This window comes from Artemia sp. Qi Xiang Cuo, chromosome 6 (genome assembly GCF_049724085.1).
Source record: "Artemia sp. Qi Xiang Cuo chromosome 6, ASM4972408v1, whole genome shotgun sequence".
NCBI lineage: Eukaryota > Metazoa > Arthropoda > Branchiopoda > Anostraca > Artemiidae > Artemia > Artemia sp. Qi Xiang Cuo.
This window is the reverse complement of record NC_142799.1, coordinates 47,609,988-47,637,584: the sequence shown is the minus strand read 5'-3', so window position 1 is coordinate 47,637,584 and position 27,597 is coordinate 47,609,988. Positions and strand designations below refer to the sequence as shown.

The following is a 27,597-nucleotide window of genomic DNA, read 5'->3' as shown; positions in this document are numbered from 1 at the left end:
TATTCAAGAAGTATCAAGGTAAAACTACGTTGTTTTTTGTTTTATTCGTATACATACTTAAAGTATATCCGTATATTATAACTGAGTATATTTTAAATGTAAATGATAGTATCCGTAATGTTAATAATAGAAATAATGACAATTTTATTAAAAGAAAATTGAAAAATTTATTTTTAATATATTTTTAAAAAATTTACATTATATAATGCAAAAATACAAACACCTCCATGCGTTAAGATTTCTAATAACTGAGAAAAACCCAATAAATGAATAATCACCAACCACACTGTTGCTATGAGAATAAGCTGAGAAAGTCAGCTGTCGTTGCTGCCTTATGGTGTTTCCAGATATAAAAATGTATCTATTATATCGTTGTCAAATCAACAGTAATAAATTTTAACTATTCAAAAACATAAAAATTTATAAATCCTATCAATTAAGTTAGGAAACATATGTATTGTTCTCTTTGGGCCAGTACTTAGAAGGTTCATGAAAGAACAACAATTCGATTTTTAGTAGATTTTGATCAGAACGCACAAAAGTATGCAACTGGTGTAAAAACTTATATTGTCCACAAGATTAAGAACCAAAATACATAGGCAGGTAGTTGTTCAGAGCAAACGAAAATACAAATATTGAAAATGCTAACTTTCTCTTTTTTTTATTTTCCTCGGATAAATTTTCACCTGGATCAGTAGTTCAACTGTAGCACTTTCCTGGCTGGCATAGCAACGGTGTTAAATGACGATGAGAATTTGATTTGCGGGGACTAAGAAACAACTACCGAAAATGAATAAAAAAGAAACCTCAGATTTTATAGCTTTTCAAGGCAAAGAACCTGCATCCGCAAGTGCGCTGCAACCGAGTATGTTGTCTGCTCGCTGCTCAGCCGACTATGGAACTTTGTAACAACAACAGTTCTCTAGTTGTAAAATTTGTTAAGAAAACAAGATCATTTTCTTATACAAGTGAAGCATATTTTCATATTGCTTAAGCTTTGCCTAAGCATTCAATCCAAATAAACTGAAGAAATATGCTTAAAAATCGAAAACTAACGCTCTGGTTAAGGGATGAACATCATCCCCACAAAGCTGTGTTAGAGCTCATGACAGGTGATTTTCAGAGGAACCGCTCACGCATTGCCTATGGTAAAGGCCAGACGGCCCTACTGGGCTATTATTCTTATTTTTTTCCCCCAGAGGTACGTCATATCGACGAGGTCGATGAGGAAACTTAACCTTGGGCGCGCTTGAGTTTAAATAAAGACTAATCTTGCGCAATTTAATTGGAAAAAGTGATTTAGAGGCAGCTAACATACCGTCAACGCCGACTATGTTCCAGACAGCTTACCATCAAAATTTGAGATAACTAGGGTGATCGCTTTAGATTAGTTGCTTAGCTAAATACAGTTTTTGAGTATGATATGTCCCCTACAGCCCTCAGGTCCAAGGGGTTCGGTTATGCCATGGGGGCATTTCAGGTGTTTATAAACAGGTTTGTTCCTAGAAAATACGAAAAGAACTCATCCGATTGTAAATTGAATAGGATAGTGCCCTGTTTAATAGTAAATAGGGACTAGGAGGTAACTAACCCCCTCTCAGATCTACGTTCTCCCAAAACGATTCAAATTAAAATTTCGAGATAGCAATTTTTTTCAAAGTAGTTGACTGTATCTAGACATAAAATCTGTTTGGTTTACAACACCCCACAGCACCGAGGTTCCGGTCGTGAAGTTGTACCCGAGATGCCTCTAAGGTTTTTTATAGAAGCTTAGCCGTATAAAATTCAAACAGCTTTCATTTAATTGTGAATTTTAAGGTCGCTTCTGCTGTTTGATATTCTACAATGGCTGGAAGGCCCCTAGCGCCTTGTCGACACACACTGTTTCCACCACCACTGCCACTCACGATTTTGAGATAGCAAGTTTGTTCAATTTAGTTGAAAAGTCTGGTCCGTATATCATTGCGCAGGCTCCTCCCCCCTCACTGTTCAAGGTCCGGATTAAAAGTTACGCCCTGAGTGCATATCTGTTTCGTATGAACGAACGGCTCGTCTCCTATTTCGAGGGGTGTATTTTTATTTTAAATTTCCATTTCAAGGTCACTTTTTTAGATAAACACTATCTCGTATTCTCCCCCGCCCCCCCCGCTTCCTTTTTACAACAGGACACCTAACCACTTTGGTATAGAGAGTTATTTTTAAAAATAGTAAAAATATACGACTCACACCGAGCCGGGGTCAAGAATACCTCCCCGGGCCCAGTGTAAGTCTGGGGACTGGAGGCCCCGTGATACGAAAGTTTCATGAGGTAATGGAGGAGAGTCTAAGCTTAAAATAGGACGCATGTTAGTTGAATTTTTAATGTAGATGTTACGTTTAACAATTTAAGGGAGGTCCCTACGCCCCCCCCCTCCACACCCTTAGCTCATAAAAACACTAACGTTAGAGCGGGTAGATAACCATTTTTTTTAAAGACAAAAACAACACCAATAGAGTGGCAATCTCTCCCCCTTGGGCCCGAGGGCCTGTTTGGTAAGTTATGCCCGTGATGCCTCGGTGGTTCATTGGGGAGGAATGCACTTCAACAATTAATCGATATCGTGTTTTTTTTTATTTAAATTTCTTTTTGAGTTTTCGAGTTTCAAAAGATATGGGAGGTTACATAGCCCCCCCCCAAAGCCTATGTCGCCCCCCATTCCACCCATAAAAAATTTTTTCTTTCACCGCATGTTAAAACTTCCTGTGTCTTTGACTCGTTTGTTAAAAATCTATGAGTAAATAACATTAGTTGTAATCATACAAAAAAACAAACTGAATATTTGATGTATAATTATATTCATTTTTTAAATTTAAAAAATTTAAATAATGCTTTTTTATAATTCAAGATTTTTTCGCATTTATTTTTTATAATTTAATTAGTTAATAAATTTAAAATGAATTTGTTTTATTGTAACTCGTTGCAATATACGAGCACAGGAAGCAGTATGCTTAATATTTTTATTTACTTAGAAGTAAGGGGGCATTAAAAATTATTGGTGTTTATTTGTACTACAATATTATGGATCAACTATAGAAAAAAAACTAATATAACGAAAAGCCTATGTTATGTATAATAATATTAATAAATGAAATCTAATCACTAAATTATTTTTACTAGTATATTATTTTTCATTTTAAATATCAACCAAACAATAAAGTATTTGTAATATAATTGTTCTTTATTTAATAAAAAATAAATCAGTAGTTTTTACTATTTGACAATGATAGACGTAGACGAGATCCAAACTTGGCGTAGTCCTGGTCTTTTTTCTTTTCAATATTGATGTTCATAGTAAATTTGATAGTTACTAGCTTTCTGGTGTAATTATTCATTTACATTAATATTTATTTTATGTTTTCTTTCATTGATTGTTTATCTAATTAACTTTAGGGTTCTGTGTTATTTAAAATCTAAATTCAAAATATTTTTTTCGTTTTATGCTTTATTTTAATTTTAAATATATTAATTGATCTTTTTATTATATATTTAATAATATAAAGTATTAATTTTTGAATGTATTCGGATATGAGTTTTTATTTAATTTATGTTCTTGTTTGGTTTCATATACTCTTCCATATTAATGTCAGGTCGTGTTTTTTGGTAAATTTAAAATGTCTTTTTATATTCTGATTTTAATTTTAAAATTGCGTTTACTTTTATTTTTTAAAAATAATTTTCGGACATTATTTTAAAATAAATTATAATTAAATTTTGATTTTTTTTAATTAGTCGTTATTAAAATATCTGGACAAAAAGTAAAAATTTATCTTAAAAATAGCTGTATTTAGAATGGAGCCGCACAAATACTGTAATTAATCTCTTCTCTTCGTTTTAATTGTTTATGTTTTTACTTACGTTAAGTTTGAAATGAATTGTTTTAAAAAGTTTAATCTCTTATCGTTATTAAATAATGCTAGGAAACCCAGCTTCTTCTCCATAGCAGATTCCTTCTCCCAGTGGACAATACCTTCATTGAAAGTTATTTCGACATAAACTTCCTGCCCCCTTACCAGAAAAATTAGTTCCGCACAGTTCCAGTTTAGCAGAAAATTTCCCCTGAAGTATTGATTGCGGACGTACCATGTAAAATATTTCTCCTTTTGCACGAGCTGAAAAGACTTTCATTTGAAAAGATCGTTTTGAAAAGCATTCTGGAAATCCCCTCCCCCTCCTCCAGGGAAAAGTTTCTTCGGGAACACCCTGCCTTATAGTAAATATATATATATATATATATATATATATATATATATATATATATATATATATATATATATATATATATATATATATATATATATATATATATATATATATATATATATATATATATATATACAGTCTGTCTTGGATTTATAGTGCTTTTGATGCTTTCAAATTAGACGTTTTCCATGCTGCGTACCTTCCAAAAATAGGTTTAAACTGCAAAGAGCCCTGCAGGTTCATGTCATTACTAGTTGATGATTTGTGAATAAGGGAAGAAAACATGGAAGAATTGCTATCATACTTTAGAGCTTTTCAAGGGTGAGTAGAGTCACCCTTGAGAGTCTACCAATATAAGAAAATTTAAAGACTCATGGTATTACATTACAAAATGTATTTTATTTTTAAAGTCAACCCGAGAGCAGAAGAGAAGTATGATTATAAAAACCTTTTTTGTTTCTTTTAGCCTTATTCATTAAAGTCGGCGAACTGTTTGGAGAATTTTTTAATTGATATATCGTCCGAAAAATTCAAGAAGTCATTTGGAAGTGATGAAAAGGATGATTTTTTAGCTAAAGGAAAGGGAAATGCCTTTATTTTGAGTCATAACTTTAAGTATGAGTGTCAGTTAATTATTGTAAACAGCTCCAGAGAAAGAAAATCACAGCTACTGCTAATTTCAAGATTGAGGGTTGTCAAATAATATATACATTCATAACATAGCTTCAGTATCAAATCATACTGCTGAATAACCAATCATGTAAAATATGTAACGTATTTCAATTTAGCCTTCCTCATCATATTAAAGGAAAAAATTTTAAAATGCGAATTTCAGGATAAAAAAGGTACGCTAAAGTTCAAAAAATAAAAAAAATGTTAGTACAATTTAGACATATAAAAAAGATTTCCATCGTGTTTATCCGTTGTCTGAAAAGGACAAAAAATTTCTCCTGACGTATTCCTTGGGTGTTTTACAAAAAGCTCTTTCCAAGCATGATATATCAATAGAATTGCTCTTTTATCATTTCTTACAGCGTGAAGCAAAAATGAAAACTTATAATTTACCAATGGTAGGAATGCAACTATATTTCTCAAACACAAAAAGCCCGATATTATGGGCTAAGTTCAAAGACTATATTGTTTTCCTTATCGCATTGTCTCATTTACGTAATTCCAAATTTGTTTATTTTCATCAGGGATACAAAAAAAAAAAAATTGATACTTACGTGTGATGCCACAGGGGGTCTTATACGGGAAACAGGTAATCCCGACAAAAAGAAACATATATAGACGTTGGTTTCTCTCAGTGGTAGGAAATGAATGTCTCCGTATACATATTTTGAAACAGTCTTGGAACGACATGATACAAGTTCGATCTCGACAGTTTTGCAAGAATTTAATCATGTTATCTACCAAAAAACGCACATAAGGATTCCATACGAAGTAAATGATTTTTCTTAGGCATAAATAAATGCGGCTCTTATAGTTTTAAAAGATCTCAGCTTGGACCAGTATTTAGAGTTGCCTTTGATTTGGTAACTTCTGAGAACACAGGATAAGAAAAAACAAAACTAAGTATCTGCAGGGCTCATTTGATAAAATTTATACATAACTTGACTGCCGTGGCATATTCAGAATCTTAGATTGCGAAGTTTGTGGCATTCAGCAGTGTAAAAGTGAGGTAACAGTTCTCGTTACAGTCTTTAAGAAGATACTTGAAATAATTAAAAACTCTTTTGGTTGAAATATAAAAAACAGAGAGAGTGAAGACAACTACTTTTGAGTTAAAAGAGATACCAAATACCACCCCTTTGGTAGAAACCATAGTGAAAGAAGAGAAAAAAGGTGAAATTATAGATCATGAAAAATTTCTCAACCTCAGGAAATATCAGAAAAAACCCTTATAAAAGTCCTTATTCCAGGTATTTTACCTCAGAAAAGTGGACAGATCATACAAAAAATACTCAATAAAATGGACACTAAGTATTAAACAAATATAGAAATGGTAATGTATTGTATCGTCTGAAACAAATGTTCGTTAATCTGTGTCCATTGGCAAGTGCCTTTTTTCTTCCAGATGATAAAATCAGATTAACAATTTATTCTGCGGAAATTTTTTCATATATAATGAAAAAGCAAAAATATCATGTAATTTTACCAACCATGGGTCCAGATGAATATGTAGATCAACATTACAAAAATACCATTGAAACTACAACAATAAAAAAAGCTTTTACTGAAGGTCCAGCTTTTAAACCAATTGATTTTAAAGCAACACAATTGTGATACAAAAAGTCATAAACTGTAAATATTGAAGTTGAGAGAAAACTCCCTGTAAAAAGATTGAATCAGCAAACAAGTTATAATATTTTAACCGCCACTGAAAACCATACTGGTTTTCAATCGTCAGAAAAAGTCACAGAAGTTTGTAATCAGAAACGCGGCATATACTCCATAATTTCCGTTCGAAATACTACAACGCCTCCCATGTTTCTCACTCTGAAGAATATATACCCAAGAGTGGTTTCTAGTATAAGTCCAAACTAAAGGCATATGTTACATTCATAGAATATAACCACTCGTATGCTAATTATGAAGAGGAGATTAAGAAAAGTGGTTTAAATTTAAACCAAACTATGAGAATATGTATAGGGAAGATTAAAATTTGTGACGGAAAGGACAGAGTCTCTATTACATTTCTGTCATCACTAACAGTGTAAATGTGGCTGAATGATAAAGCTATTGACTCTCACATAGTTATATCAATAGAAAAAACTAGTTGGAAAAACAAAATTTTGCTTTACTCAGCCCATTTACATCGAAAATAATCGCTACAGGAGAACTGAACAAGAATGAAAAAAAGGAAAACGATCAGTATTTCTGATGAAAAGATCAAGTCACTGGATGCTAACAATAATTCACGTTCAAAATAGAGAATTTGTATTTTTTTGATACATTGCAATCTAAGGATGTAAGCAAAAAAATGTTCGAATCTTCATTTTTAAAAGAAGTAGAGTCTCTTACTTCCATAGATTTCAAATGAAAGAGACAAGTAGATAACAATTCTTGATGACCTAGTTCCTTAGAATTTTTAGATTATATTTTCAATGCATTAGATACTGAACAACCGCACCCACTACTAGTCCTTCATTCCGATTTTAAAAACGATGATACAATTATAGACAATTTGTCAAGCCCAGAAAGTAGCCGAAAAAAGTGCTCGGATACATTTGGATTGATTGTTGACATTATAGACAACTCCCTTAATAATTTATGCAGGGTTTGCCTCTTATCCGACATTTTTGAAAAAAACTAACGGGATTGGCTGTGATAAAAATGCAAATAATTGGTTTCATATCATTTGTTTATTGATAATATATAAAGATAAGCCAAAATGAACATTTATTTATGTATTATGTAAAATAATTCGTAATTAAGTTGTGCTTTGAAACTAGGAGGGGCCAGAACCAATGATCTCTACCGGAAGGATTAATGAATCCATGACTTTTGGCGTTGTAGGGCCAATACTTTAAAATTATTATATTAAGATTCTCTTAAACTTAAATTTTCAAAATTTATAGTATTGATTTCTTTCAGAAGAGTTGATATAATTTACATTTAACAGGTAAAATGGATTTATATTAATATTGATAGTATATACCAAATTCAATGTGCTAGCAATTGCCATAAAAACGGAAGTCCCATACATATTTAGCATTTAGATTTCTAAATTATTTAAATTTGTAATTCTGAATAATTTACAAAACAAATGACAAGAAGAAAAGATCGTATTCTGGAGGGATGACAAAAGAGCTTTCTTGAAGACACGGGTATTAAGGTGTTCTTATTTTCAATTTAAAAACAAACTTTCAAGCAGGAAACATATTTTTTAGTTTTTAAGATAAACTATCTTTTTACTTAATTTATGCGACCAATGTCTAAATTTAAGAATCTTTTTTAGGTGGCCAGAGGGGTTTTAAGTCCTGAACCCGTCATTCCCTTTTATTGAAATAAAAATGCGTCGAATACATGTATTTTTTGTATTGTGCCATTATAAAAAAAAATTACTGAGACTCAGTGATCGACGTCAGTTTATAGCAAATTTTCAATCTATATTCATCAGTTCCATTCAGCAATTTTAGCTAGTATGGTGTTTTTCTTTCATTGCGGAGGCTATGATAAATAAATATATAATGAAAGTACTGCTTGAATTAGAATGTTTTGAGCACAGTTTATATAATTATCAAGTAAGATTATAGCAGATCATTTCTGGTCTTCATTCTCGGTACGAACAAAAAGCTCCTCCCACTTCTTTCTGCATTAGCGGGTTAGTCTATTTCCGATTGTTTCCAAAAAACTGAATTATTCATAATAGCTGATTTCCACTTGTTTCCAATTAGATCACAGTCTGACTTGTCGACCCGTGAAAAGATCTGATTTCGCTTATGTTTATATCTGTAAAATCGTTCTCTGGAGCACTTGCACCTTGGTCTGGGTTTTTATAATGGGTGATATAGAAAAAGATCATACTGGATGATTATATAAACAGGGGTTTTGAGTGATCAGCAAAACACGGGATCATAAATAATTTCTGATACCACACATGCCAAGCCTTTCAAGATGATAAAAATATCACACATGAAGGAAAAAAAGAAGACATTTCAAAATAGCGAGAATGTAAATTCTGTAGACACTTTTTAAAGAATAAATACAAATACTTTGGCTTAACCGTCCTTGGTGCAAAATTAGAAAAAAAAACAGACCTAAAAACACTTGAATAATTTTTAAAAATCCAGAAGAAACAACTACTAAAACAAAATAAGAAATAATTTTCTCGTATTTTCATTTTTTTACTGACTGGAAATATCCTCGTTTTTTTTACGTTTTTTTTCCTGTCCGATGACGTGATCATAACTTCCTGAAAGAAACTATAAATTTTAATTGGTTGCAAATTCCACTTGGTATCTTTCTAAATGTCATCGAAGAAGCAAATCCTACATACATTATTAAGGAAGTTGTCCCCCTTGTCTACAATAAATGTAACTGCTTCTGAGCGCTGTCTTCTACTACTTTAGAGATTTGATACATTGTCTATAACTGTATCATTGTTCTTAAAAATATTGGTAATAGTTTTATACAAATTTACTTTGAATTTATAGGTCTAAAATATATCTTTAAACTGCCGTGGATCAAAAAACTCAATTTCTTAATTTTGAACGATTATTATTATTAGCATTAAGTGATTGGGTCTGTTTATCAGAAATACACATAGTTTTCCTTTCTTTCATTGACAGTTCCCCCGTAGCGATCTTTTTTTATGTAAAATGGACTGATTAAACTACCAGATTTCGTTTTCCAAGTAGATTTTTCTATGGATAAAATTATGGATAATTCCATTATTTTATCATTCAGCCACTTATTCCCTGTCAATGTTGACACATCTATGCTAGATATTGTGCCCTTCCCATCAGATACTTTAGTCTATCCTATATAGATTCTCATAGTTTGGTTTGGTATTGAACCACTTTTCTTTAACTCGTCTTCATAATCAACAAAAGGTTTGCTAAATTTCAAGAATCAGACGTGTGACTTTTGTTTGGAATTATGTTGGAAATCACCGTCAGCTATACTCCCTCATAGGAGAAACATGGAAAGCATTGTGGCACTTCAAGCGGAAATTAGCGAGTGCAAGGCTACTTTTCTTTTTCCGAACTTCTTTGACATTTTTGGATGATGGAAAACATTCATGTTTTGTTTTTCAGTGGTATTTAAGCTGTTCTTGTTAGTCGGCAGATATATCCATTTTCCATGGGGTTTTCTCTCAATTCCGATATTATCAGTATCTAAATTCGTATCTTCCCCTTATGTTTAAATAATATCATCTGGTTGAAAAGATGGATCTTCACTAAAAGCTTTTCTTATTGTGGTAGTTCCTATGATATTTTGGTAAATTGTTTCACAGAATCAATGGAATCAATTGGCACTAAAATTACCTCATATATCTCTGCATTATTTTGAAAAAAACTTCTAGGGAAGAATTAGTTAATTTATTTTTGTCATCTGGAAGAAGGGCGGCTGTTAATGAGCACGGAACGTCAATTAGCTATTCCAACCTGAGCAATATTTTCAAATTGCAATATTTGTTTGATACTTTGGGTTCATTTGACTGAAAATTTTCTGTGTGGTCTGTCCACTTTTTTGAAGCAAAACACCAGGAAGAGGTTTTTAGTCTGTCACTCCATGGTGCTTGAAAATTCTTCAGGATCTGAATATTCACCTTTTGGTTCCTCTTTCACCCTAGTTTCTACCGAAGGGGTTGTATTTATTATCTTTTTTTAATTCAGAGGCGGCAATCCTCACTCTCTCTGTTAAGTATGTCTTTGGGAATTGAGTTTCTGAATATTTCCATCGTATAATTAAGAATTGCAGCGAACGCTGCTGCATCGCCTTCATACTACTGAATACGACAAACCCTGAAATGAAAGATTTTGAACGTGCTGCAGCACAGAAGATTTGTGTAGATTTCATCATATGAGTTCTATGGATAATCAATTTTTATTTTCCTTTTCCTGTGTTCCCAGAAGTTACCATATCGAAAGACCAATCTAAATATTGGTCCAAGCTATGATCGTTAAAAATTCAAAGAACCGCATATATTAGTACCCAAAAAATCAATTACTATGTATGGAATCCTTATTTGCGTTTTTTGGCGAATAGCATAGTTAACGTCTTGCAAAATAGTCGAAATCGAGCCTGTATCGTGTAGTTCCGAGACTGCTTCAAAATATAAACACGGAGACATTCCTTTCTTACTGCTGGAAGAAACTAACGCATTTAGGTCTTTCCTTTTGTTGGTATTATCTATCTTGCATATAATACCCCCAGCGGCATCAAAATGAAGGGTCAATTTTGTTCTATCTCTGAAGCAGCTAAACTGATCTGGAATTCTGTAAACAAGACAAGGCAAAAAGGAAGCCAAAATAGTCTTTGCATGTAGTCAATGCTATCGGGATTTTTTGTCTTAGAAAAAATAATTGCAGTTGTGCTGTTGCTACATTATTAGTTTTTGTTCTTGCTTCTTGCTCCGAGAAAAGATGAAAATGTAACTGCATTGATCTAGTGCTCTCGGAAAGAGCCTTTTGTAAAACACTCAAGGACTCCGGGAGGAGAAATATTTTTGTCCTCTTTAAACGAATAATATACACCTTGGAAGTTTCTTTGATATGTCTGAAATGTACTCTTATTATTCTTTATTTCTTGACCTTTAATATCACTTTGTTCACCTGAAGGTTTACCCTGGTATGATTTGGACGTTATGAATGATTTGTTTTGGTATGGGAACAATTTAAATCCCTTGACCTGTCCTTTGGGCTTTATTTAAGTCAAAATACATTTTAAAATAATGTAATTTATTATTAATAACTTATTCTTTACAAAATTATCCAAGTACATTAAATTTTCGAATTATAGTCATTAGTTCATGTCAGTAATGTTGGTTATTTTGAGATTTACTTTCTTTTTGTAAATAATTTGTAGGTAAAATAAAAACTGTTTGAAATGAAAATTATTCTTAATGTAGAGCAAACAGCTTTTTGGTCGTTAGAAAGCACAAGGGGACTAGCCCAACTTGTTTTGTAGTAATATCTGTTAGTTTTTAAGTTTGACTTGATTGGTTAGCGTAATTCCTATTCGTTTTTATTTATTTATTGATAATAATTTATTTATTGGTAACATGTTACGGTTGAATTATGTTTTTTCATTTAATGAAGCACTTTACTTTTCATTCACAATCTTCTTATGTTTATTTTATAATTTATAAAAAACAAGAAAATATGATAAATCTCTTTGAATTTTCTGAATTTGATATTTTCTCGTTTTTTCGGGAAGTCTGATCCTTAAGAGAGAAATTTGTATTATTTTTTTTTCTTGTCTGATGTGCTAGTTTAAGGTGTTTTTGTCACCGTTGTGAATTATCTGCCACTCTGAAAGATGCAACCAGGCATGGGCCCTATATGTCAACTGTCAACCTTGTGTATTTTACTTTTGTGTATGAATAGAAATCATATTTTCCCTTCTTTCATTTGTTTTTATACCGTAAATCAATGCTTTGAAACAGATGCAAGTCGTGATTCCAACTTTCTAACCTATAAACTTGATATATAATGCTCTTTATTTGAGTATCACTTTTCTTATTCTGTCATTCTAATAAAGATTTTGTTAGCTTCAAATTTCACACATTCACGAGGCTAATTTATGACAGGCGGGATATATCTCGTGACCACTAAGTTCCAGCTTTTATTGTTCCTAAAGCAAAGAGATGAGATATAAAGTTTGAGTTATATTTAACTTTGGACACTTCCAAATCAGGCGATACTGAATATTAGATAAAATAAAATGTAATTCTAAATAGAAAATTAAACTATTAAGGATTGGATGTGAAATAAAACCGGACTCAACGATTTGAATAATAAAAAACAGGAGGCAAATTTGGTTCAAAAGTTTCACTAGCACAAAAAATTATCTATTTTGTTTCACTACACCGTAACACTTGTCAACAATATTGTGGATGTATAATTCCACGGAACATCTTTCTTTTGAATACCTTTTTTTTAATTTTTAATTTCATTCAAACTAATCTCCTCTTAGTGATACCAATAATAATAATAAAAATATTTAAGCATTTACAAAAAACTAAATCAAAACTACACTTTAATTTACATATAGATAGTAGCCGAAAAATGGTCTTTACATTATTGAAGTCCTACTTCTATACCATGTTAAAAAATGCTCTCCCGCTTAGGACATCCTCCCGCTGCAGGAAGTCCCCGCTTACGGTGGCCACTTTAAAATATCAAATAACCAACTTTCTTTAATTCTACGAAAAAGCCATAAATATAAAATCATCCATTGGCCCCCCCCCCAATAATAAACTGACATTTTTTTAAACTTCTGTATACTTCTTTTTTGTCTCCATTTTTTATTGGATTATTTAACGTTTTAGTTAAATTATCAACTATATTAAATACACGTCAATATATGGTCTTTGTTTAATGACATGAGAATGCAAATACAGAGAAAACACAGTAGCAGAAGAACAAACAACCAAGACGAAGGCGAAAGATGGAATGCCTTTTAAAAGTACACACTTGGCCCCAACTCTTTAGACTTGGAAGTCCCAGCTATTGGATGTTCGACCGGCCTGCGACCAAACCCTTTCTTACGAATCACTTTAGTCCCGAAAGCCCCCCCCTGGACCGAGCTCTGGTTGAAATATATATAACAAACTCTGCTAACATGAGACCAGGAAAAGGTGTCTCAAATTCATACCAAATACTTTACAGTATAACTTCAGCTTAACTTTACATTGCATAAAAGAAACATACTTTTACATATGAATCAAAGCTGAAATGACAACACTACCACATTTTAAATTTTCATTCTTTTCTTTCCTTTTCCTCCCTTCCGGAGTAATCAGAAGGGAGAAGTATTTTTTTTAATCTTGCGTCTTGAATATCATTTAAATCTTACGCTAACTGAAAGGCAATTAGCCTTGCGCTACATGCTCTAAGTTAAATATCTAGCAGGTATATTTAGCTTAGGTAGATTCTTTACTTAGAATCTTTCCGAATTTTCATTTATGTCGGTGTGAAGGAGTGATTGAGGGGAAAGCAGATGTGAGAGGCTAAATAGGTTTTGTGTTGCCCTTTAAGGTGTGATTTAGAAATAATGGTATAAATAAATTTAGAACGAGAGCATTCTAATCATGTGCTGTTTGATAACTTGACGATAAAAAAAAATTGTTTCGACTAAATCTAAGCTGGGCTAAATACAATAATGGTATTTTCTAGTTTTTAAATAGCCACGTGACACCTCATTTGAAAACTTCTGATATATTTCCTTCCCGGGACATGCTTTGAAAAATGAGCCTAGAAAATGACTGAAAATAAAACACTGGATACCGATATGACCGATACGATATATGTGATACCAATATGCCCGATACCGATACTGCGATACCAAAACGCCCAATACCACGTACAGCCCTTCCCTAGGGCCTATGGAGGGTCATATCATCATCAAAACCATATTTATTGGACCTTTTAACTATGTTAAACAAATTGCTATAGAACGACTTTGGGATGAGGGGCTAGTTGTCCTCCAATGTCTTCGGTCACTTAAAAAAGGCACTATCATATTTAATCTAAGTTTCAATGACCCATTGAAGATCTCTCTGATGATTGTCATGCGGCACCTCCTTTGATAGCTTTTCACAAAAGAAATTTTAAATATCACAGTCTTATCCAATAGTTTTTGAGCCAAATTTGGGCTTGCCATGTTTTTCTTTGGAAGGTACTTACATTCAAAGGTAGAAGGGATTATAGAGCTAAGACATTCCTAGGCAAGGAAAGCTTCTCCATTTAAGATATATATTACTAAAAAGAATCTTTTTACAAGTTTTCATTTTTCTTGTTTTAACATTGAGGGTTTGAGAGGAAAGGCGAGATTGGAGGCAAAAAAAAAGAATTTGTGTGGCCCTTTTTGGTTTGATGTAGAAAACAACGCTCGAAACGTGTTCAGGAGAAGGATAGCTTTCAAATGATGTGGTGTTTGATAAGCTTTAACAGAAAATGAAAAACCTCATTTGGGCTACCTCTAGACTACCTCCATAACAGTAAAAATAAAATATAATTGAATACAGTCAGGCAACACCTCATTTGAAAGGTCCCGACACAAAGATTTTAAATATCCAAGTCTTATCCAATAGTTTTTTTAACCAAATTTGAATTTGCCATGTTTTTCATTGGGAGGTACTTATATTCAGGGGAAGAGGGTTGATGGAGCTAGGGAATTCCTGGGCAATGAAAACTTCTCTATTTAAGATATCAAACAGTTCGTGGTAATAAACTGTAAGCAAGGAGCGACCCGGCTCAATTGTAACCAAAACTCTAAAAAACGGAATTTTGATACCAATTGATGAATCAAAAGAGTCAGATTTTAATTTTGATTTCAAATTTCAATTTTAGTTCTGGTTTTATAAAAAGTAATCTTATCCATCAAAATTTACGCGCCTGAGAAAGTTTGGCTGATTTTTGAAAAAAAGGGGGAAGACCCCTAAAATTAATGGAGCCTTAATGAAATTCACACCATCATATTCAGAGTATCAGAGAACCCTAATCCAGAGGTTTCAAGCTCCTATACAAAAATGTGGTATTTTCCATTTTTTGCCAGAAGAACGATCACAGATGCTTGTTTAGTTGTTTTTTTTTCCCAGGGGTAATCGTATTGACCCAATGGTCCTAGAATATCGTAGGAGGGTTCATTGGAACGGAAATTAAAAGTTTGTAGTGCGCTTTTCAAGTGACCAAAAAAATGGAGGGCAACTAGGCCGCCTCCCTCGCTCATTTTTTTCTCAAAGTGACCCAATTAAAATTTCGAGATAGCCATTTTGTTCAACATAGTCGAAAATCTAATAAATATGTCTTTTAGGATGACTTAATCCCCACAGTTCCCAGGGGAAGGGGTGCAAGTTATGAACTTTGCCCATTACTTACATATAGTATTGGTTATTGGGAAGTATACAAACATTTTTAGGAAAGATTCTTTTCTGTTGGGGGGGGGGGCGGGAGGCGGGGATTAATCGGGAGAGTCTTTCCGGGGAGGATGTGTCTTTGGGGTAAGGGAAATGTCTATGAAGGGGGAGCCGGATTTCCAATCAGTATCTAAAAAACTATCAGACAAAAGTTTTTTCAACTGAAAATAAAAAGCAACATTAGAACTTCAAACAAACAAAAAATTATTACGTATAGGGCCTATATAGGGGTTCTCCACGCAGTCAATAGCCTACCTCACTCGTTACGCTACAGTTTTTTTTAGTGCTTTCAAAAGAGCAATCTATTCTAATTAAACGGCCTTCGTGATTCAGGGGTTTGTGAATTAATTTTTTTTAACTTTTAACGTAAAGAGCGTGGTACTGACTAAGGGGAGAACCTCCTCATATACATAATAACATATACGCAATAAAAAAAAACAATAAAAAAAAACAAGCGATATTGCTCAAGAGTAATCGTAACTTCTAAAAACGGAATTTTGATTTAAATAAGTGTATCAAAGAATGGGCTTATAATGCTGATTCTGAATATATAAATTTTATTAAGTTTATTATTACCCATCAAAGTCTACGAGCCTGAGAAAATATACCTAATTTTTAAAGAGGGGGGACACATTCCCTACAAATGAAAGAATTTTAATGAAAATCACACCATCAGATTCAGAGTATCAGATAACCCTATTAGCCTACATTAGTTTCAAGCTGATATCTGCAAAAACCTACCACTTTGTATTTTTTGCCAAAAGAAAAATATACGAATATAAAATTTCGTTGCATACGTTAATTTGTAAATTACGTCAGAACCAAATTTAAAGACAGCCATTTAGCAAAATAAGAGTAAAATTTTTATGCAAATTTTGTTTACTTATTCAAAGACGGTGAGCCAAAAAAAAGCTGCATTAACTAAAAAACGATCAGAAATCAAATAAAAAAAACAAGTTTTTTAAACTGAAAGTAAGGAGCGACATTAAAACTTAAAACGAACAGAAATTACTCCGAGTATGAAAGGGGCTGTCCCCGCCGCCACGCCGCGCGCGGTTCGCGAAAGTTTGTCTCTGGTGTCACAAATAAATTTTATTAATCAATAAAAAAATTTACCTAACAGAGCGCGGAATGTCGGAGGGGACACCCACTGTCATATACGGAATAATTTCTGCTTGTTATAACTTTTAATGGTGCTTCTTACTTTCAGTTTAAAAAACTTGTTTTTTTATTTATATCTTACTATAACAAATGTCTTTAGGAACATTAATTTTTCTTGTTTTGAAATGTAGGGTTTGAGAGGAAAAGGGAAATGGGAGGCAAAAGAGGATTTGTGTGGCCCTTTTAGGTTTAACTTAGAAAAAATCGCTAGAAACATGGTCAGAAGAAGGATAGCTTTCGAATGATGTGCTGTTTGATAAGCTTTGACAATAAATGAAAGACCTCATTTGGCCTACCTCTAGACTACCTCCATAACAGAAAAATAAAATGTAACTGAATATAGTCATGCAACATCTCATTTGACAGATCGTGCCCATAAGATTTTAAATATCCAAGTCTTATCCAGTAGTTTTTGAACAAAATTTGAATTTGCCTTGTTTTTCTTTGGGAGGTACTTATATTCAGGGGGTAGAGGGTTTATGGAGCTAGGGAATTCCTGAGCAATGAAAACTTCTCTATTTAAGATATATCTTACTATAACGAATCTCTTTACGAATTTTCATTTTTCTTGTTTTGACATAGAGGGTTTGAAAGAAAAGGGGAGATGGGAGGCAAAAGATGATTTGTGTGGCCCTTTTAGGTTGGATTCAGAAAATAACACTAGAAACATGTTCAGAAGAAGGATAGCTTTCAAATGAAGTGGCGTTTGATAAGCTTTGACAAAAAGAGAAAAACCTCATTTGGTCTACCTCTAGACTACCTCCATAACGATAAAAAATAAAATATAATTGAATATAGTCATGCGACACCTCATTTGTAAGCTCCTGACATAAAGATATTACATATATAAGTCTTATGCAACAATTTTTGAACCAAATTTGAATTTGCCACGTTTTTCTCTGGGAGGTACTTATATTCAGGGGTAGAGTGGTTTATGGAGCTAGGACATTCGTAGGCAAGGAAAAATTCTCTATTTAAGATGCATGTTACTAAAACAAATCTTTTTAAGAACTTTCATTTTTCTTTTTTTGGCATGGAGGGTTTGAGAGGAAAGGGGAGATGGGAGGCAAAAGAGGATTTGTGTGGTCCTTTTAGGTTTAATATAGAAAACAACGCTAGAAACATGTCCAGAAGAAGGATAGCTTCCAAATGATGTACTGTTTGATAAGCTTTGACAAAAAATGAAAGACCTCATTTGGTCTACCTCTAGACTACCTCCATAACAGTGAAAATAAAATATAATTGAACATAGTCATGCGACACCTCATTTGAAAGCCCCTGACAACCTTTAAAGGTTTTAAATATTCAAGTCTTATCAAATAGTTTTCAAACCAAATTTAAATTTTCCATGTTTTTCTTTGGGAGGTAATTATATTTAGGGTGTGGGGTTTATGGAGCTAGGGCATTCCTGGGCAATGAAAACTTCTCTATTTAAGGTATATCTTACTATAACGAATCTCTTTACGAATTTTCATTTTTCTTGTTTTGACATTGAGGGTTTGAGAGGAAAGGAGAGATGGGAGGCAAAAGAGGATTTGTGCGAATCCTTTTAGATTTGTTTCTGAAAAAAAACACTAGAAACATGTTCATAAGAAGGGTGGCATTCATATATTGTGGTGGTCGATAATCTTTGACAAAAAACCTAAAACTCTCTTTTGGTCTACCTTTACTTTATCTCCACAACAATAAAAATAAAATATAATTGAATATAGTCATGCGACACCTCATTTGAAAGCTCCCGACATAAAGATTTTAAATATTTATGTCTTATGCAATAGTTTTTGAACGAAATTTTAATTTGCCATGTTTTTCTTTGGGAGGTACTGATATTCAGGGGTAGGATGATTTATGGAGCTAGGACATTCCTAGGCAATGAAAACTTCTCCATATAAGATGTATTTTACTATAACAAATACTTTTACGAACTTTCATTGTTTTTGTTTTGACATGGAGGATTTGAGAGGAAAGGGGAGATGGGAGGCAAAAGAGGATTTGTGTGGCCCTTTTAGGTTTAATGTAGAAAACAACGCTAGGAACATGTTCAGAAGAAGGATAGCTTTCAAATGACGTGCTATTTCATAAGCTTTGACAAAAAATTAAAAACCTCATTTGGCCTACCTCTAGACAACCTCTGTAATAGTAAAGATAAAATATAATTTAAAATAGTCGTGGGACACCTCATTTTAAAGCTCCTGATGTAAAGATTTTAAATATCCAAGTCTTATCCAATAGTTTTTGAACCAAATTTAAATTTGCCATGTTTTTCTTTTGGAGGTACTGATATTCAGGGGTAGGATGTTTTATGGAGATAGGACATTCCTAGGCAAAGAAAACTTCTCCATTTAAGATTGATGTTACTATAACAAATCCTTTTAAAAACTTTCATTTTTCTTGTTTTTATAGGGAGGGTTTGAGAGGAAAGGGGAGATGGGAGGCAAAAGAGGATTTGTGTGGCCCTTTTAGGTTTAATTTAGAAAACAATGCTAGGAACATGTTTAGATGACGGATATCTTTCGAATGATACTTTTTTTGATAGGCCGGGACAAAAAATGAAAGACCTCGTTTGGGCTACCTTCATACTACCTCTTTAGCAGTAAAGATAAAGTATGATTGAATTTAGTCATACAACACCTCATTTGAAAGCTGCTGATACACAGATTTTAAATATCTAAGTCTTATAGAATAGTTTTTGAACCAAATTTAAATTTGCCATGTTTTTCTTCGGGAGGTACTTATATTTAGGGGGGGGGGCTTTATAGAGATAGAGCATTCCTAGGCAAGGAAAACTTCTCCATTTGAGATGTATGTTACTTCAACAAATCCTTTTATGAACTTTCATTTTTCTTGTTTTGACATGGAGGGTTTGAGAGGAAAGGGGGAGATGGGAGGAAAAAGAGGATTTGTGTGGCCCTTTTAAGTTTAATGTAGAAAACAGCGTTAGGAACAAGTTCAGAAGAAGGATAGCTTTCAAATGATGTGCTGTTTCATAAGCTTTGACAAAAAATGAAAGACCTCATTTGGCCTACCTCTGTAACAGAAAAGATAAAATATAATTGAATATAGTCATGCGACACCTCATTTGAAAACTCCTATTATAACGATTTTAAATATCCAAGTCTTATCCAATGTTTTTTGAACAAAATTTAATTTGGCCATGTTGTGCGTCGGGAGGTACTGATCTTTTGGGGTGGGGGGCATATGGCGCGCGGGCATGCCTGGGCAATTAAAACCTCTCTATTTAAGATGTATCTTACTATAACGAATCTATTTACGAATTTTCATTTGTCTTGTTTTGACATGGAGGGTTTGAGAGGAAAGGGGAGGGGGGAGGCAAAAGAGGATTTGTGCGGCCCTCTTATATTTGTTTCAGAAAACGACACTAGAAACATGTTCAGAAGAAGGGTAGCTTTCAAATAATATGCTGTTTGATAAGCTTTGACAAAAAGCCAAAAATCTCATTTGGTCTACCTCTAGACTACCTCCATAACGATGAAAAATAAAATATAATTGAATATAGTCATGCGACACCTCATTTGAAAGCTCCTGACATAAAGATTTTAAATATCTAAGTTTTATGCAATAGTTTTTGAACCAAATTTAAATTTGCCATGTTGTTCTTTGGGAGGTACTTATATTCAGGGGTAGGGTGGGTTATGGAGCTAGGACATTCCTAGGCAAGAAAAACTTCTCCATTTAAGATGTATGTTACTATAAAAAATCTCTTTACAAACTTTCAGTTTTCTTGTTTCGACATGGAGGGTTTGAAAGGAAAGGGGAGATGGGAGGCAAAAGAGTATATGTGTAGCCCCTTCAGGTTTAATTTAGAAAACAACGCTAGTAAAATGTTCAGAATAAGGGGAGCTTTTAAAAGGTGTGCTGTTTGATGATCTTTGGCAAAAAATGAAAGACATTATTTGGGCGACCTCTGTAACAGTAAAGATAAAATATAATTGAATATAGTCATGGGACACCTCATTTGAAAGCTCCTGACGTAAAGATTTTAAATATCCAATTTTTATCCAATATTTTTTGAACCAAATTTAAATTTGTCATGTTTTCTTTGGGAGGTACTTATATTCAGGGTTAGGGGGGTTTATGAAGCTAGGAAATTCCTAGGCAATGAAAACATTTCCATTTAATATATATCTTACTATAATAAATCTCTTTACGAATTTTCATTTTACTTGTTTTGACAAGGAGGGTTTGGGAGGAAAGGGGAGATGGGAGGCAAAAGAGGATTTATGGGGCCGTTTTAGGTTTGATGTAGAAAAAAAACTTTTAAAAATGTTCAGAATAAAGATAGCTTTCAAATGATGTGCTGATTGATAGCTTTTGAATAAAAAATTAAGCAACAAAATTTGTTTGCCTCCACCTCCAGAGTACTAACAGTTAAAATAATATTTTTTTTAATATAGTCATTTAACACATAATTGGAAAGCTCCTAACACAGGAATTCCAAATGCCAATGACACATTCTGTCAAAAAAAATATTTCAGTTGTAAATTGTAATTTCATCCTTATATATTAATTTTAATTAAGATATCAAAAACAGCAAAAAAATTCAAAAATTTGGTATCAGTTGAGAGCTGTAAGTTTCAGCAGTTTTTTTTAAGGATAATTTTTATTTTCAGAGCTATAGGGTAAGCAATTTTAGGTCAGGGAGATAAACCCGGAGATGGGAGCCAGGAAATAACTTCATCCTGGTAAGGAGGAGCTAGACTTGCCGGTTCCTTCTTTAGTATCTCCACAGAAAACTGGTAGGCCTACCAATTAGGGGGGGGGATTTTTTGACCCCACCCTGCTCTGAAGTAGGCTACAGCCTTTTTGTATTTTCACTGGGCATATCCTTTTTGTCCTTTTATTGGAAAAAATCTAACAAAAAACAAGTGCACACCCTAAATTTTGAAAAATAAATGCCCCCCCCCCTGAAATTTTTCTTTCAACTGTTGACGCTACCATAGAGCCAAATTCACTGTGTTTCATACTCCCTGTGATTTTTCAGTCATAACATTATGCTGAGATAAATATGCAAAATACTGAATGATAAGTTCAATAAATTTTATCTACAGATTTAGTATAAATTTTAGTTTCTATGGATTTTATACAAGCTAGTGTGATTTAACCAGGGGTATCTAGAGCCTCTTTTCATTGGGGGGGGGATGAAATTTGTAGATTTTACCAAATCAGTACTGAGGGGGGGGGGGTGCCCCCCTCGGGACACTGCTGGACATTGTTACTTATCCAATTTGAAACCACCATGAACCTAGTTTCACATTGCTGATCACCATTGTCAGGTACTTAACATAAAAATGTAAAGCAATCTTTGATTGATCACCTAATAATAATCTACCAGTTAGGGAAAAGGTTTAGTTTTCACTGACATCATGCAAACCAGCTTTAAGTATATCCTTACTTACTTAGTTAAGTCCCATCCATCCTTGAAGGTTGTCTTGGGGCCTCTTTCTTTGTAATGGCATGGATGTGATATCATGGTCTTCTGCTAAGCAAAGAAGGTCCAAGAGGCGGTGAGGTGCAAAGTTTTCCTTCCACCTTTTTGGGGGACAACCATGAGGAGGAGAATTGTGAATTTGGCCTTCAAAGGTGATTTTTGGGAGATGGGACCAACTCATCCATTGTATGTGACTGAGCCATTGAAGTTGCTGGAGCTGGATCTTCATGAGAATTGTTTGTTGTGCTTTAAGCCACTCGAGAAGTTTCACATATTTGAGATCAAAGTATTTTGGAGTGGAAATGTTCAACAAGAACATATATATTAAGAGGTTTTCTACTTAGTAGTGTTTTCAAGATGGATCATAAATTGCTGTGAAATTGAGGTAGGAAATACTGGTAAAATTCTAATTTTTACCGGATTTAAATTCAGTTGAACTTTATGGAAAGAAGTTTAGTTTTTTGAAAAATATCAACCAAATTATTGGATAATAGTAGGTATCCTGGCTGGTAGGTAAAAGCTGTATCCATCCACATTTGTATTATTAAAGTGAATGATTCAAATTCTGAGCAACATGTTATCTTAGAGTGCAAAGTGAGTATTGGGAAAAGAAAAAAAAATAATAAACAATTTCTATAGAGGAAGACCTGACCCTGTCAATCTATTCTCTATTCTTGGAGTGCAAAATAATTTAGATAATAACCTGGAAATAGTAATGTAGTTTTCAAAGCATATTCAAAAAGATTTTAAACTTAAGAAAATTGTATTCATGTGAGAAGGTGATAGGCCTAAGTCAGTGACTTGTTTCCCAAGTTGTATATCTAAGGTGTAAAATTGTATTTGTGTGAGAAGGTGTGAACTGGATCTGAAAGTTGTGAACTGGTGCCACTACCAAAGAGCCGAATTCACTGTGTTGCATATCCGATTATTATCTGGGGATTTTAATGCCCATGTCAGTAGATATAGGAATAAATAGTATCCTAGCCCAGGTAAATTTGTTTTAAGAAAAAAATATTAACAGTTTTAGAGTGCTGCAATTTTGTAGCCTAGGTATAACAATCTAGTTATAACCAATACACTAGACCTAATTGGTCATAAAAGGGCCTATAAGTTAACATGGTTTTCACACAATGTTAAGATTGCTAACCTTATTGATTACATTATTATAAACCTAAGATCTACTGGGTCAATACAAGATACCAGGGTATATAAGAGGTCCATAATTGATGGTTAAAGTAAAGATCACCATCTAGTGGTGTCTAGGGTTAATCTAAAGTAGAAAAATAGGAAGAGTAATTACCATCCAGGAAGTTATGACTTGTAGACTCCAGGAGGAGAATCCCAGGTACAGTTGAATACTAAACTCAAGAGTCTAAAATTTTAAAATATAGAAGATGGATTGCATAATTTTAGGACAATAGTTTGTGAAGTTGCATAGGGAGGAAAGTTAGAAATGTAGCTAGGAATAATAGTGAAAATGCTTTTAGTTTAGTAGAGAGGAGTAGGGGCATGTACAAGAAATATTTGAGTGATAGATCATATGAAAATAAGAGGAATATCAGTAAAGTAGAGAAAGCATTAAGATATGAATAAGGGAGATGTTGAGTTTAGTCTATAGACAAATTACTTCAGATCTGGCAAATGCATTTTGTTGAGGGGCCCAATTTTCAGCTCTGAAGCTCTTAGTTTCCTTTTCCAAATTCTTTGTTGCTTTCAATTTATTCCTGAAAAACCAAAAACCAGGTCATTAGAAAACAGCAAATTGAAGACACTCAAATTTGCAATGAAGTCACCCATTTGAAGAATATCTCCTTTGGCATGGTTTTGTTGGATTCAGCCTTTGACATTACTGTCTCCAACAACTTATGTACCCAGTCAGCCTGTAAAGTCATTTGCAACATCCATGAAAAGGGGTATCCAGACTAGGGTCTGGGAGTGTTGTTCCTCATTTTGTATTGAGTTCACTGTATACTGTAGTGTCTTTTTTTCCAGAGATGAAACATATTTCATACCACATGTATAGGGTCTGAGTAAATACATCACAAGCTTATTTCAGTTGCTGCCTGGCAAAAACAGGTTTTTCCATAGGCATACTGTGATGTGTACATCAGAGTCATGCATGCACAAAGAGTTTTGAATCTTGTGTGTTTTTAAATGTGTTTCACTTTTTTTTAACAGAGAGTATAGCCTTTGCTGATACTGTATATTCTCTCTACTGTGATTTAATGTCTCATTAACCTTTTTTGGATAAAGAACCATGCTTTCACATGTACATCAGTTGCCTTTAAAATGCTATTGCATTAGGACATTGTAATAACCCTTATAGTACAGAAACAGTGTTGACTTGAGTTCAACTTCAAATTGGATACTGAAACATGAGTTCATCTAGTGCAAGTGGTGCCAAAAAAGGAAAATAAAAGCCCAACAAAAAGAAGAAGAAGTGAAGATTCAACAACAATTGGCTTTGTTGTTTCAAACTGACTGTAAGTAAATCTACTTTACTTAAAGTTTGTTTTGTCAACAGAACTGCAATGCTGTCACTTGAACACTAACAAACGATTGTCAATTTGTATGATAGATTCCTTAGTTAGAAGACCTCCTGTTCTTGAAAATTCTGAATAATTATCCCACCTGGATGAATTTTCAGAGAAAAAACAAGTTTTTTAACTAATAGTAAGGACCCAAATTAAAACTATAAATGAATACAAATTTTCTATATATGAGGGGGGCTTCCCCCTCCTAAGCCCCTCTTGCTTTGCGCTAAATTTTGACTTCTTTCTCAATTCTTTAAGAAAGACTTCACAAACATTACAGCAGCTTAATGAGAACAAAAGCTTTGTCAAAGGAATAGAGACTTTAGTTTAAAGAGCAAGGGATTTAGAAGGGTGCAGCCTCACTCATATATGCAGTAATTTTTAGTCTTTTTTAATGTTTTTCTGTACTTTCAGTTGCAATAACTTATTCTTCTAAATTGTTATTTCTGATTGTTAATCAGATCATGCTGGTAAATCTAGCTCCCTCAAGGTGGTTTCAGGCACCATCCCCTTTTCCCACTCTGCACCCACCAACACTCTTTCATAACTAATGATTGGAAACTAAAAAAAGTTTACTGTTCTTATTAAATGGCCATTTTGTTTCAAGAGTCACTCTTAAAGAATTGGGACAAAAAGTCAAGACTTGCAATTAATTAAAATTATACATATACTAAAGCTTCTCCAAAGAATGAGAGAAGGAAATATTAGAGAACAGATTGTATGTAAAGGCTCTGCTAGAAACTACAGCCTTACTTGGATGGCAAGGTCTTGTGTTTAGTGGCCATGACAAAGGGGCCATTACTTGTCACATGAGTACAAAAAAAACATTTAGGTCATAGAAAATAAAATTAATAGTTCTATTGCAAATGAAGTCAGAGAAGAAAAATATTTTGTATTTCATGCTGAAAAAACAAAAGACCTCTCAAAAAAGGAAAACTTGCTAAGGACAGTTCACGTGCCTATGCTTGAAAGGACAGTTGTGACATGTTGATCTTACTGGTATAGATCAGTGGCTAAAATTCTGAAAAACAAAAAAAACAACTGAAGACAATACATGATGTCAAGTATTTTTGAGTCCTATACAGCAAGTCTAAGGAGATTGCTACTAATGTTGGAGCTGATCTGTCAGAAACAAGTGCTCTTGCTTCAACCATACAAGCAAAATCAAAACGAGTTCAGAAGATATCCGGAAGACTCAGGGACTATTTGACGACATCAATAGTTGGAAAGCACAGCACTGAATCTGAGGGCACAAGAACAGAAGAGAAAATACAAAGAGAGTTCTATGAGGTTTTGGACAGAGTGGTAAATGAGTTTGAAGAGCATTTTTCTGTCCAGCTGTCTGTACTAGAAGCCACATGATGCTTTAACCCCAAATCCGACAGCTTCATGAACAAAGATTTACTTCTCAAGATTGTGACATACTTTGACAAGGCTGGCATCAATTTTATAGAGCTGAAGAGTCAAGCTTTGATAGCTTATGCATATGTGTTGCAGCCTCCTCAGAAACCGGCAAATGCTTTAGATGTTTTTGAAAGCCTAGGAGGATTAAAAGAAGCTTATTCTCAGGTTCTTGAGATTGTGAGGGTAGTCCTCACACTCACGCTCACAACATGCACAAATAAACGATTTGTCCCTGTGTTGACATTTGTGAAGGATTATCTTTGGAAAAAAATTGACAACAAGCCACTTTTGCATTTGCTCCTTGTGTTCTCTGAAAAGGCTGCATTGAAGGAGCTTGATTTTGAAAAGCTTGTGGACAACTTCGCAAAATTGAAGCCAAGGAGATATCCATTGCTTAAGTAAGTGCACGTAACTGTCAGTTTTTAATTTATGTGGTAAATGTTCCATCTTGTAATGGTTTTTTGGTCCCTAACCAGGTTGCAAAAGGCAAACTCTAAATAAATTACATTGCTTTAATGTGTATTTGAAGAATAATTTGAAGAATAGTCTACCAAACAAAGTAATTACATTTTAAATCTGGGCAGGGCCCAAAATAGATCTTTGCCCCCCCCCCCATGAGGCTTTCTGAAATGGCGTCATTGATCCTAGGGGAAAATGTTTGCAAAATGAATGAATTTTGGAGGCTTGAGGGTTCAGGGTACAAGAATAGATTTGAAAATTAATGCTAAGAAGACTAAGCTGCTAGGACTAGGAATAAGGGAAGGTGACGCAGTGATGTAAGTGGGTAATAAGAAGATTGATCAGTTGGACAGTTTTACTTACCCAGTTAGTATTACTTACCAGTAATAAAGACAATTGGTGCAGTAAAGGTGTTAGAAGTAGAAATAGCCAAGGCTTTTTTTTACAGTAATAAAAGGTCAGAAGAATTGTAAGATAAGTCTGCAAAGCTTGGACAGCTTGGTGCTGCAGTGAATTGCTAGTAGTAGCAGTAGTGGTAGTATATACAAAAGTTTACTGATTTTCTGGGTTTGACATTTATCTTTTATGCTTGTCTCTCTTCATCAGTTGGGGTATAGGTAAATATGTAGTGATGGGCCTCCTTTGCAGGATAACATGCAAAACAAATGAAATTAGTACCATTAGATTCCTATTTTAAAGTTTTCTTCAAATTATCATGGTTGCTTTTCTGACAATATATGCCCCCCCCCCTCGATGGTTC

The 27,597-nt window shown here is 33.6% G+C and overlaps 1 protein-coding gene across 1 annotated transcript in view; it reads left to right on the top strand.

Moving 5' to 3' along the window:
• Positions 1-22,806: 22,806 nt before the first annotated feature.
• The window catches only part of LOC148951298 (tRNA N6-adenosine threonylcarbamoyltransferase, mitochondrial-like), a 120,604-nt gene continuing 115,813 nt past the window's right edge, over positions 22,807-27,597 (top strand). Inside the window, exon 1 of the mRNA XM_089090795.1 lies at positions 22,807-22,825. The gene's annotated coding sequence lies outside the window, so the exon portion shown is untranslated. The remainder of the gene's footprint in view (positions 22,826-27,597) is intronic.